This window comes from Rhinoderma darwinii, chromosome 4 (assembly GCF_050947455.1).
Source record: "Rhinoderma darwinii isolate aRhiDar2 chromosome 4, aRhiDar2.hap1, whole genome shotgun sequence".
Lineage (NCBI taxonomy): Eukaryota > Metazoa > Chordata > Amphibia > Anura > Rhinodermatidae > Rhinoderma > Rhinoderma darwinii.
The window spans coordinates 323,480,120-323,491,713 of record NC_134690.1 but is presented as its reverse complement, the minus strand read 5'-3'; positions in this window follow the sequence as shown (position 1 = coordinate 323,491,713).

Here is an 11,594-nt window from a genome sequence, read left to right as displayed (position 1 = left end):
ATTACGTAATAAAAACAATAATCGCCCTGTTTCCCTGATCAAGTCCTTTATAATTAGAAAAAAATGTAAAAAAACAAAAACTAGACATAATAGGTATCGCCGCGTTCGTATCGGCCTGACCTAAAAAAAATATCATATTATTTATCCCACACGGTGAACACTGTAAAAAAAATACAATAAAAAACAATGGCAGAATTTCCTTTTTTGGTCACGTTGTTTCCAAAAAAATGGAATAAAAAGTGATCAAAAAGTCGCGCGTACCCAAACATGGTACCAATAAAAACTACAGTGTGTCACGCAAAAAACAAGCCCTCACAAAGCTCCATCGCCAAAAAAATAAAAAAGTTATGGCTCTCAGGACATGGTGACACTAAAACATTTTATTTAGAAAAAAGTGTTTTTATTTTGTAACCGTAGTAAAACATATAAAAACTATATAAATTTGGTATTGCCATAATGGTATCGAACCGCAGAATAAAGCAAACATGTTGTTTATACTGCACAGAGAACGCCGTTAAAAAATTGTAAAAAAAACAGTGAGAGAATTTCTGTTTTTTGGTCTCCTCACCTCACAAAAAATTGAATAAAAACTGATCAAATTATCGCATGTACCCCAAAATGATACTAATAAAAACTACAGCTCGTCCCATGAAAATCAAGCACTCACACAGCTCGTCAATGGAAAAAAGTTATGACTCTTGGAAATAATGCAAAACGACGGCCCAGACTAATTTATATGTGCAGCAGTTCTTCACCTAAAACCCCACTGGTAGACCCTGTAAATGCAGCGGAAACTATGACATTTTGGGGTCTGTGCTACATATGGGGCTAGTGAAGAAGTCAAAGATTAGGCAATGCTGGAGTGCAGATGTTTTGTACAACCCCACGGACACCCTTTAGAAGTGCGATTCCTGCACCCAATAATCCGGCCTGTGCATAAGGCGGGATTCACACGACCGGGTCGTTCCCGAGCCCGAGTGTCGGCCGGTAAAATCGGCCATTTTGCCCGGCCGGTTTGCATAAAGTTATGCATCCGTGCCGGGCCGGGCAGATCCGGACAGTGACATCAGCGGCAGCTCCTGAAGGGGAATCCCCATGTGTTCGGGGATTCCGCTTCAGGAGTTTCCCCTGATGTCACTGCCCAGATATGGACAGAGACATCAAGCGCTCTGTCCAGGAGCGGAATCCCCGAAAACACGGGGATTCCGCTCCTTCAAGGAGCTAAAGTGCGGCTAGCACATAGCAGAGCGGGGAGATACCTCCCTGCTCTGCTATAGTGGCGTCGCTACAGTAGTAGCAGCCGCAGCAGCTGCTGCTACTACTACTAGCGGCGCCATCGAAGATGTCGCCGAGCCAGGGTGCTTTTAACAAGCAGGGGAAGGGAGCCAGCGCAGCGCTCCCTCCACCTGCTGTACACCCCGGCCCTGCAACACAGTGTACAGCGATGCCATTCGTCAGAATGGCATCATCTCCTCCTCCTCACATGCACTCTGCGCTGTGAGGAGGAGGAGATAGAGCGCAAGCGCCGGGAAACCCGGCCATCACTCGGAACACATTCCGGTGATGGCCGTGTAATACCCGGCCCCATAGACTTCTATGGGAGCCGGGCGGCCGGGTGTCCGGGCAAAGATAGAGCATGTCCTATTTTTTGACGGCCGGATTTTCCGGCCGTCAAAAAATCGGTCGTGTGAATAGCCCCATTAGGGGTCTATTATTCCTAATGCAGCCGGGTGCCGGCCGATTTATGAACGGCCGGCACCCGGCCGGGAAACCCTGCCGTGTGAATGAGGCCTAAAGGATTGGTTCAAAGCGTACGTCACTATCCATGGATAATTAATTTTATTATTAATTCACCCCATTATTACATCATCCTATTATGACCTGTTGCACTCCGTCTAGCTTACCAATGGCGGATTATAATATGGGCGGTTCGGGCGGTCGCCCGGGGCCCGAGGCTGCCAAGGGGCCCATCGAGGCTGCCAGGGGGCCCATCGCGGCCCGAACCGCACACAAACTTCAAAAACTATGCAGCGCTGCCCGCTTCCAACTGAATCTGCGTCCGGACGCAGATTCAATTGGGTTGAATGCTGGAGCCTCGCCCCAGAATTCACTCTGCCGTGAGCGGCTCGGTGCAGGCAGGCGCGATGTAGTGACGTCATCGCGCCTGTCTGCACGGAGTCACTCAGAGCACAGTGCAGAGGAGGAGAAGCATCCCCCACCGTCGTGGGAACCGGGATAGGTAAGTAATTATGTTTTCTTTTTTTATTAGGTACATACATATGGGGCATTATGCTGTGTCAGCTATGGGGCATTATACTGTGTCAGCTATGGGGCATTATGCTGTGTCCGCTATGGGGCATTATGCTGTGTCAGCTATGGGGCATTATGCTGTGTCACCTCTATGGGGCATTATACTGTGTCAGCTATGGGGCATTATACTGTGTCACCTCTATGGGGCATTATACTGTGTCGCAGCTATGGGGGCATTATACTGTGTCGCAGCTATGAAGGGCATTATACTGTGGGGGCAGCTATGGGTGGCAATATACTATGGGGGCAGCTACGGGGGACATTATACTGAGCAATTACAAGAGCTGCAGGTCCAAGGGGGGAGACGCTGTGTAGCACAATATACAAGGGGGGATTGTTGTATAGCACTATATAGAAGGGAGCGCTGTGTATCACTATATCTAAAGGGGATTGCTGTGTAGCACTATATACAAGAGGGGGAGGGCTATGTGACGCTATTTACAGAGGGGGAGGACTGTGTAGCGCTATTTACAGGGGGCTGTGTGTGGTGCTATCTACAGTGTTTGACACAATTATATTCAGGGGCGCAGTCTATGGTGCTATAATATTTAGGGGCACAGTGTTTGGTGCTATTGTATTTAGGGGCACAGTGTGTGGCACCATGATAATATTATCTTTGTTTATAGGTGTGGAAATGTTGGAAAAGTGAGGAGCCAAAGACATCTGAGTGGCAAATTCTGCAGAAATGAGTCATGGCCGGGAAAAGTCGTCATGAAGTCTGGACTGGATGGAGAAGAGGAAAAAAACTACCTAGTCACCTGTGAGTCACTAGATTTATAGACAATCTGTCATCTCTACTGACATGTTTATTATAGGAAATCCTTGTATTTCACAAAGTCTTTGTGCAGTCCAGGACTGATAGACAAATAAGTGTTACTATTCCCCTTGTCAGGAGAATGTGTCCCTACACGGCACGATACTGTCAGCGATGGTTGGAGACTGTCAGTAAGTGGGGACACAGCCTTTTGACAAGGGGAGTAGTAACACCCATTTGTTAATGTCTGGACAAAAAGGAAGTGTTAACAATAGTTACAGGGCGGCGGTGGAGAAGGGGGGCCCAACTATGGGTAACAGCCCAGGGCCTATGGTCTACTTAATCCGCCACTGTAGCTTACATATACCCTGATGTACTCCGCCCAGCTTACATATACCCTGATGTACTCCGCACGGCTTACATATACCCTGATGTACTCCGCACGGCCTACATATACCCTGATACACTCCGCCCAGCTTACATATACCCTGATATACTCCGCCCAGCTTACATATACCCTGATGCACTCCGCCCAGCTTACATATACCCTGATGTACTCCGCCCAGCTTATATATACCCTGATGTACTCCGCCCAGCTTATATATACCCTGATGTACTCCGCCCAGCTAACATATACCCTGATGTACTCTGCCCAGCTTACATATACCCTGATGCACTCCGCCCAGCTTACATATGCCCCACATTATAAACTGAAACACCAGTAAAACACTAAACAAAACTACTACCAAGCAAAATCTGCGCTCCAAAAGCCAAATGGCGCTCCTTCTGGGCCTGGCAGTGTGCCCAAACAGCAGTTTATGACCACATATGGGGTATTACCGTACTCTGGAGAACCGTTTAACAATTTATGGGGCGTATGTCTCCAGTGGTACAAGCTGGGCCCAACACATTGGGCACTGAAATAGCATATCTGCGGAAAATGGCAATTTTCAATCTGCAACATCCACTGTGCACTAATTTCTGCAAAACCTTTGGGGGTCAAAATGCTCACTACACTTCTAGATGAATTCCTTGAGGGGTGTAGTTTCCTAAATGGGGTCACTTCTCTGGAGTTTTCACTGTACTGGTACCTCAGCGCAATGCAACATGGTGTCAAAAATTTTTTTGTAAAATCTCCACTCCAAAAACGAAATTGCGCTTTTTCCGTTTAGACCTTTGCCGTATGTCCAAATAGCCGTTTACAACCACATATGGGGTATTTCCCTACTCAGGAGAAATTGTGTAACACATTTTGGGGTGTCTTTTCTCCTGTATTCCTTGTGGAAATGAAAAATTATGAGCTAAATCTACAGGTTATTGGGGGAAAAAAATTATTTCATTTTCACAGCCCAATTCTAATAAAATATATAAAATACCTGAGGGCTCAAAACACCTGGGGAATTTCTACTGTACTGGTACTTCAGAGGCTCTGCAAATTCGACATGGCCCCCAGAAACCAATTCAGCAAAATCTGAGCTGCAAAATCCAAATGGTGCTCCATCCCTTCTGAGCCCTGCCGTGGGTTCAAACAGCAGTTTATTACCACATATGGGGTATTACCGTAATTAGGAGAAATTGCTTTACAAATGTTGAGGTGCTTTTTCTCCTTTATTCCTTATAAAAATTAGAAAATTCAGTTTTTTTTCCAAAAAAACCTGTGGGGTCAAAATGCTGACTATACCACTAGAAAAATTCCTTGAGGGGTATAGTTTCCAAAACGGGGTCACTTTTGGGGGGCTTCCACTGTTTAGGTCCCTCCAGGTCGTTGCAAATGTGACACGGCACTGAAAACCATTCCAGTAAAATCAGAGCTCCAAAATCCAAATGGCGCTCCTTCCCTTCTGAGCCCTACTGTGGGTCCAAACAGCAGTTTATTACCACATATGGGGTATTTCCGTAATCGGGAGAAATTGCTTTACAATAGTTGGGGTGCTTTTTCTCCTTTATTTCTTGCAAAAGTTTTTCCAGAAAAAAAGTATTTTTTCATTTTCACAGACTAACTCCAATAAATATAGCAAAATACCTGTGGGGTCAAAATGCTAACTATAACCTTAGATAAATTCCCTGAGGGGTATATTTAAAAAAAATGGGGGTCACTTTTGAGGGTTTCCACTGTTTTGGCACCACAAGACCTCTTCAAACCTGACATGGTGCCTAAAATGTATTCTGAAAAAAGGAGGCCCCAAAATCCACAAGGTGCTCCTTTGCTTCTGAGGCCTGTGTTTCAGTCCATTAGCGCTCTAGGGCCACATGTGGGATATTTCTAAAAACTGCAGAACCTGGACAATAAAAATTGAGATGCGTTTCTCAGGTAAAACCTTCTGTGGTACAGAATTTTTTTTATTACATATGAATTAAAAAATTAAAAAAAATGAAATTTGAAAATTTCAGCTCTACTTTCCTTCAATTCCTGTAAAACGCCTAAAGGGTTGAAACACTTTCTGAATGCTGTTTTGGATACTTTGAGGGGTGCAGTTTTTAAAATGGGGTGTTTTATGGGGGTTTCTAATATATAGGGCCCTTAAAACCACTTCAGAACTGAACTTGTCCATGAAAAAAATAGCTTTTTGAAATTTTCTTAAAAATATGAGAAATTGCTGCTAAAGTGCTAAGCCTTGTAACGTCCTAGAAAAATATGTATGTAATAATGCGTCAAGGGGTTAAAGATCAATATTAAGGGTCCTATATATAACTTGTGTATACTTGTATTAGTTGACAAACCATTTATGGGTTGTCTGCCCTCATGGTTCTCCTAATGTAGTTTATATTTCCCATGATGCATCTGGCTTTGCAGAGGAAGAGGGGGTGGAGTCTCATAACACTACACTTGCTCTGCGTCCTATCTAAATGTAGCAAGTGATAGATCAGTGACATAGAACTTCTGTCCCCACACTGCAGAGTCTCTATGTATATTCTTATGTGATGCAGTCTGTCTCCTCAGCATTCTGCTTGAGATTTATTTCTCAGTTTTTGCACAAGAGAAAGTGAAAAGCAGCATCTCATAGAAATACACTGTACCCTCTGCACACAGCACTTACAGACAGACAGTATAGACAGTTAGGCCCCATGCGCACGAACGTAAAATGCCCGTAATCACGGGCCGTAATTACGGGCCCATAGACTTCTATTGGCCACGGGTACCTCCCCATATGCTTACGGGAAGGTGCCCGGGCCGTTGAAAAATATAGAACATGTCCTATTTTAGGCCGTAATTACGGCACGGGCAGGCCCATAGAAGTCTATGGGGCTCCCGTAATTACAGGTGACTACGTGTGTGCACCCGTAATTGCGGGAGCGTTGCTAGGCGACGTCAGTGGATAGTCACTGTCCGGGGTGCTGAAAGAGTTAAACGATCGGCAGTAACTCTTTCAGCACCCTGGACAGTGGCTACCGATCACAATATAGATCAACCTGTAAAAAAAAAAAGACGTTCGTACTTACCCAGAACACCCTGCTTCTTCCTCCAGTTCGGCCTCCTGGGATGACGTTACAGCCCATGTGACCGCTGCAGCCAATCACAGGCCAATCACTGGCTGCAGCGGTTCACATGGACTGCCGCGTCATCCAGGGAGGTCAGACTGGATGTCAAGAGAGGGACGTGTCACCAAGACAACGGCCGGGTAAGTATGGATTTCTTTTACTTTTATTACGGAAAGGGCTGTCCCTTCTCTCTATGCTGCACTGATAGAGAGAAGGGTTGCCTATTAGAGCAGTGCAATTTTGCAGCGAAAACGTGCTCGTAAATACGGGTGGAATACTGGTGACACCGGACCCGTATTTACGGGCACGGGTCCGTAAATACTGGTGCAATACGGGTGGAATATGTGTGACCAAGGACACGTATTTACCCCAGTATTTACAGGAGGACAAAAATACGTTCGTGTGCATGAGGTCTTAGTGTAAGTCAGGGGAGTCTTATAACTCTGCAGCTAATCATTGTAGGGACTAGCCTATTATATCACTGCACTCCTGCTCCCTTAGATAGGGAAGAAATGATCTCTTCAGCAGCACTATATGCAACAAAGGACATACAGAGGAAAAAGGAGGGTGGAGCTGGGTGAGGACGTGTCTCTGAAATGCCAGAAGGGGTTTGATAGGTGATGATGTAATTCTGTAGTTCACAGGAAGTCATCTATACAGGGGAGAGTGACCTGTTTTCTACATGAGAGCATGGTCTAATTTGGTGGTCAGACTGATATCACGTGACACAGCTGCTTATAATGAAAAGGTTCACAATTTATAGATGCAACTGAGCTGGAGAGAACCAAATGACACTTCTAGAATATTGCTGGTGAGTTAGCATGATATGTGCAAAAAATATATATAAAATAAAAATTAGCTTCTTTAATAAATATTTGTTGAAGATTTAGCAATTTTTCCTTTTTTTAACAAGGATAGGTGTCCCTCTTTTTGGTCTCTGAGTGTTTTGGTGGTGTGGCTCTCTTGCTGTTAATTCTTCCCTCTCATAATTGCATTTTGTTTCGATGAAGATACAGAGATATATGCTTTTTTTCTATTGTGAAATAAATAAGAGTACTGAAGAATCAAATTGGTATCTCTGGTTTGTTCAAAAGTAATAGAAAGTTAGTCCTCCGTCATCTACGATGTAAACGGAATATAAAAAGCTTAGAATAACCACTAAATAATGTATATGCAAAAGCACAAAATTAAGTTTATTAAAGTATTATACACAAGTTCATCAAAACATATGCTATATATGTAAACATATATACAGTCCTGTGTGGTCTCTGTATCTTTGGCCTTTTTTCTGCTCTTTGGCCCCATCAGTGTTTCTCTGTATATTTTATAGTAGCATATGTTCTATTGTACATATGTATAATACTTTAATTTGGTGAGTTAATCTATAGGTTCTGGGAGTTCCATACCATTACTTATGAAGGTATAATAGAGGTTGTATATAAATAGCTTAGAAGCATAACAAACATCATAAATTACCCCATAAGGGTTATGTAGGTGCCATTTTTTTCAGCGTCACATTTTGGTATTTATGATTTCTTCATAAGATGGGATTTGGAATGTTTAACCCCCTCACGCTGTGGCCACTTTTGACCTTACTGACAGAGGCTTATTTTTCAAATATGACATATCTCACTTTATGTGGTAATGCCTTTGGAATGCTTTACCTATCCAAGCGATTCTGAGATTGTTTTCTTGTGACACATTGGACTTCATGATACTGGTAAAATTGTGGTTGATACAATCAGTATTTAATTGTGAAAAAACACCAAAATTTTGCCAAAAATTGCAAAAATTTGCATTTTTATCTATTTAAATGTATCTTCTTGTAAGACAAATAGTTATACCACACAAAATAGTTGCTAATTAACATTTCCCATATGTCTACTTTATGTTTGCATCGTTTTTTGAACATTCTTTTATTTTTCTAGGATGTTACAAGGCTTAGAACTTTAGCAGAAATTTCTCACATTTTCAAGAAAATTTCAAATGGCTATTTTTTCCAGGGACCAGTTCAGTTCTGAAGTGGCTTTGAGAGGCACATACAATACAAACCCCCATAAATCACCCCATTTTTAAAACTGCACCCCTCAAAATATCCAAAATAGAATTTAGAAAGTTTCTTAACCCTTTAGGCGTTTCACAGGAATCAAAGCAATGTAGAGGTGACCTTTACAAATTTCATTTTTTTTGCAAAAATAGATTTTTAATTCATTTTTTTCCCTGTAACACAAGGTTTAAAGGTTTTAAGAGAGAAATGCAACTCAATATTTATTGCCCAGATTCTGCAGTTTTTAGAAATATCCCACACGTTGCCCTAGTCTGCTAATGAACTGAAACACAGGCCTCAGAAGCAAAGGAGCACCTAGGGGATTTTAGGGCCTTCTTTTTATTAGAATATATTTTAGGCACCATGTCAGGTTTGGAGAGGTCTTGTGCGGCCAAAACATTGGAAAGTCCCCAAAAGTGACCCCATTTTGGAAACTACATGCCACAAGGAATTCATCTAGGGGTGGTGGTGTTTTATAGATTTTATGAGAATTTGGACATGAAAACATTTTTAAAATTTTTCCAATAAGAAAAATAATAATAGCAATTTCCACAAGGAATAAAGAAGAAAAAGCCCCACAACACTTGTAAAGCAATTTCTCCAGTATGTAAATAACCCAGATGTGGTCATAAACCACTGTTTGGGCACACAGTAGGACTCAGAAGAGAAGGAGCGCCGTTTGGCGTGCCGCCTAGAAATTTTAAAGATTTTTACTTACCTTGATGCTTTTATTTCTTGTTACTTCTGTGAGTATGGATTAAACTTGGCGTGGAGCAATCTTTTTGCAGAGGGTGTTGCACTATGTGTCTTCCTTTTTCCATCTATTAGAGACATAAGATCCTTTTCCTACCAGGAGTTCTTTGAATGTGGAGGGAGACGATAAGGAGCTTGGTGGAACTACAAGGATAAGAATTACCATCCACACCCTCATTGGATTGCGGACTGTCCACTGCATTTTTCTGGGAGAGAGCCCATACTGAATGATATTGGACTGTTACCAGTGCCGTCTGAGCGGTAAACTTCACTGTACTTTATGTAGTTTTTATTGGTACCATTTTTGGGGTACATGCGACTTTTTGATAACTTTTTATTAGGAGACATGGTGACCAAAAACAAGCAATTCTAGCATAGTTTTTTTAAGGTTTTTTTTTACGCCATTCACCATGCGTCATAAATAACATGTTAAAGAGGCTCTGTCACCACATTATAAGTGGCCTATCTCCGACCTAATCTGATCCCTGCTGTAATGTAGATTACAGCAGTGTTTTTTTATTTAGAAAAACGATAATTTTTGACGGAGTTATGACCTATTTTAGCTTTATGCTAATGAGTTTCTTAATGGACAACTGGGCGTGTTTTACTTTTTGACCAAGTGGGCGTTGTGGAGAGAAGTGTATCACGCTGACCAATCAGCGTCATACACTTCTCATTGTTCCACAGCATGATTGTGCAATGAAAGAATCTGGGCTGGAACAATGAGAAGTGAATGACACTGATTGGTCAGCGTCATACACTCCTCTGTACAACGCTCAGTTGGTAAAAAGTAAAAACACGCCCAGTTGTCTATTAAGAAACTAATTAGCATAAATCTAAAATTGCTCATAACTTGCTCAAAAATGATCGTTTTTCAAAATAAAAACCACTGCTGTTATCTACATTACAGCGCCGATCACATTATGTAGGAGACAGGGCACTTATAATCTGGTGACAGAGCCTCTTTAACTTTATTCTGCGGGTCAGTACGATTCCGGCGATACCAAATTTATAGCACTTCTTTTTTATCTTTTACAACTTTTTGCACAATAAAGAATTTTTTCTGTCGCCATGTTGTAAGAGCCATAACGTTTTGTTTTTTTTTGTTGTCGGAGCTGTATGAGGGCTTCTTTTTGTATACATGTGACTTTTTGATCACTTTTTATTTCAATTTTTAAAAGGCAAAGTGACCAAAAAATTCTGGCAATGATTTTTAGTGTTTTTTTTTTTGTTTTTTTTTCTACGGCACTCACTGCACGGAATAAATACAATGTTTGAAACTTTTATTTTATTCTTTACAACTTTTATTTTTACAGTTTTTTTTTTTTTTTTTTTAACCCACTGGGGGTCCAACTGTTTGCTGTTCTAATACATTGCACTAACTATGTAGTGCAATGTTTTAGAACTGTAAGTCGTTCACTGACAGCAAGCTGATTAGGCTCTGCCTCTGGGCGGGGCCTAATCAGCTTCCGTAATGGCAGACCAGGAGGCCATGGTTAGGCGATGGCATGGCATGGCAGGGCTGCCAGTTTGCTACAAACCACTAAGCGATCGCTGCATCTAAGGGGTCAATGGCACGGATCGACGCTAGCTCTGGTCCCTGCCGTTACAGCAGGATGTCAGCTGTAACCTACAGCTGACACCCACCGCTGATGTTGCCGGCTCAGCTTCTGAAGCTGAGCCGGCGTCATCTTGCCGTTGGTACCGGAAATCTTTTAGACACCGCCTCTGTAGCTGGCAGACCAGGAGGCCACTATTAGGCCTCCGGTTGCCATTGCAGCCACCGGCAACCCAGTGATCACGTTGCTGGGGTGCCGGCTAAAATGCCCTCAGATGCTGTGATTTCTATTGAGCGCAGCATCTGAGGGGTTTATCAGCCGGATCGGAGGCTAGCTCTGGTCCTAGGTGTTACAGCAGGGTGTCAGCTGTCGCATACAGCTGACACCTGGCGGTGATGGTGCGGGCTCAGCTCCTGAGCCCGCACTATCACCGCGATGTAACGGTACTGCACTTCACGGGAAGCATTGGCTGACGGTGCCGTATATATACGGCAGATGTCAGGAAGGGTTTAAATCATTCAAAAAGACTAATAAAGACTAATTATATAAGAGGAAAAAATGCAATTGGGGTCCATCACGACACAAACTGATTATTGTGGGCAAACTGGATGAATTCAAATCCCATCCGGAATTTGAGAAATAATAACCTAAAAAAGAGGTTGAGAACAAAGCTAAATAAATCTCTCCAAGA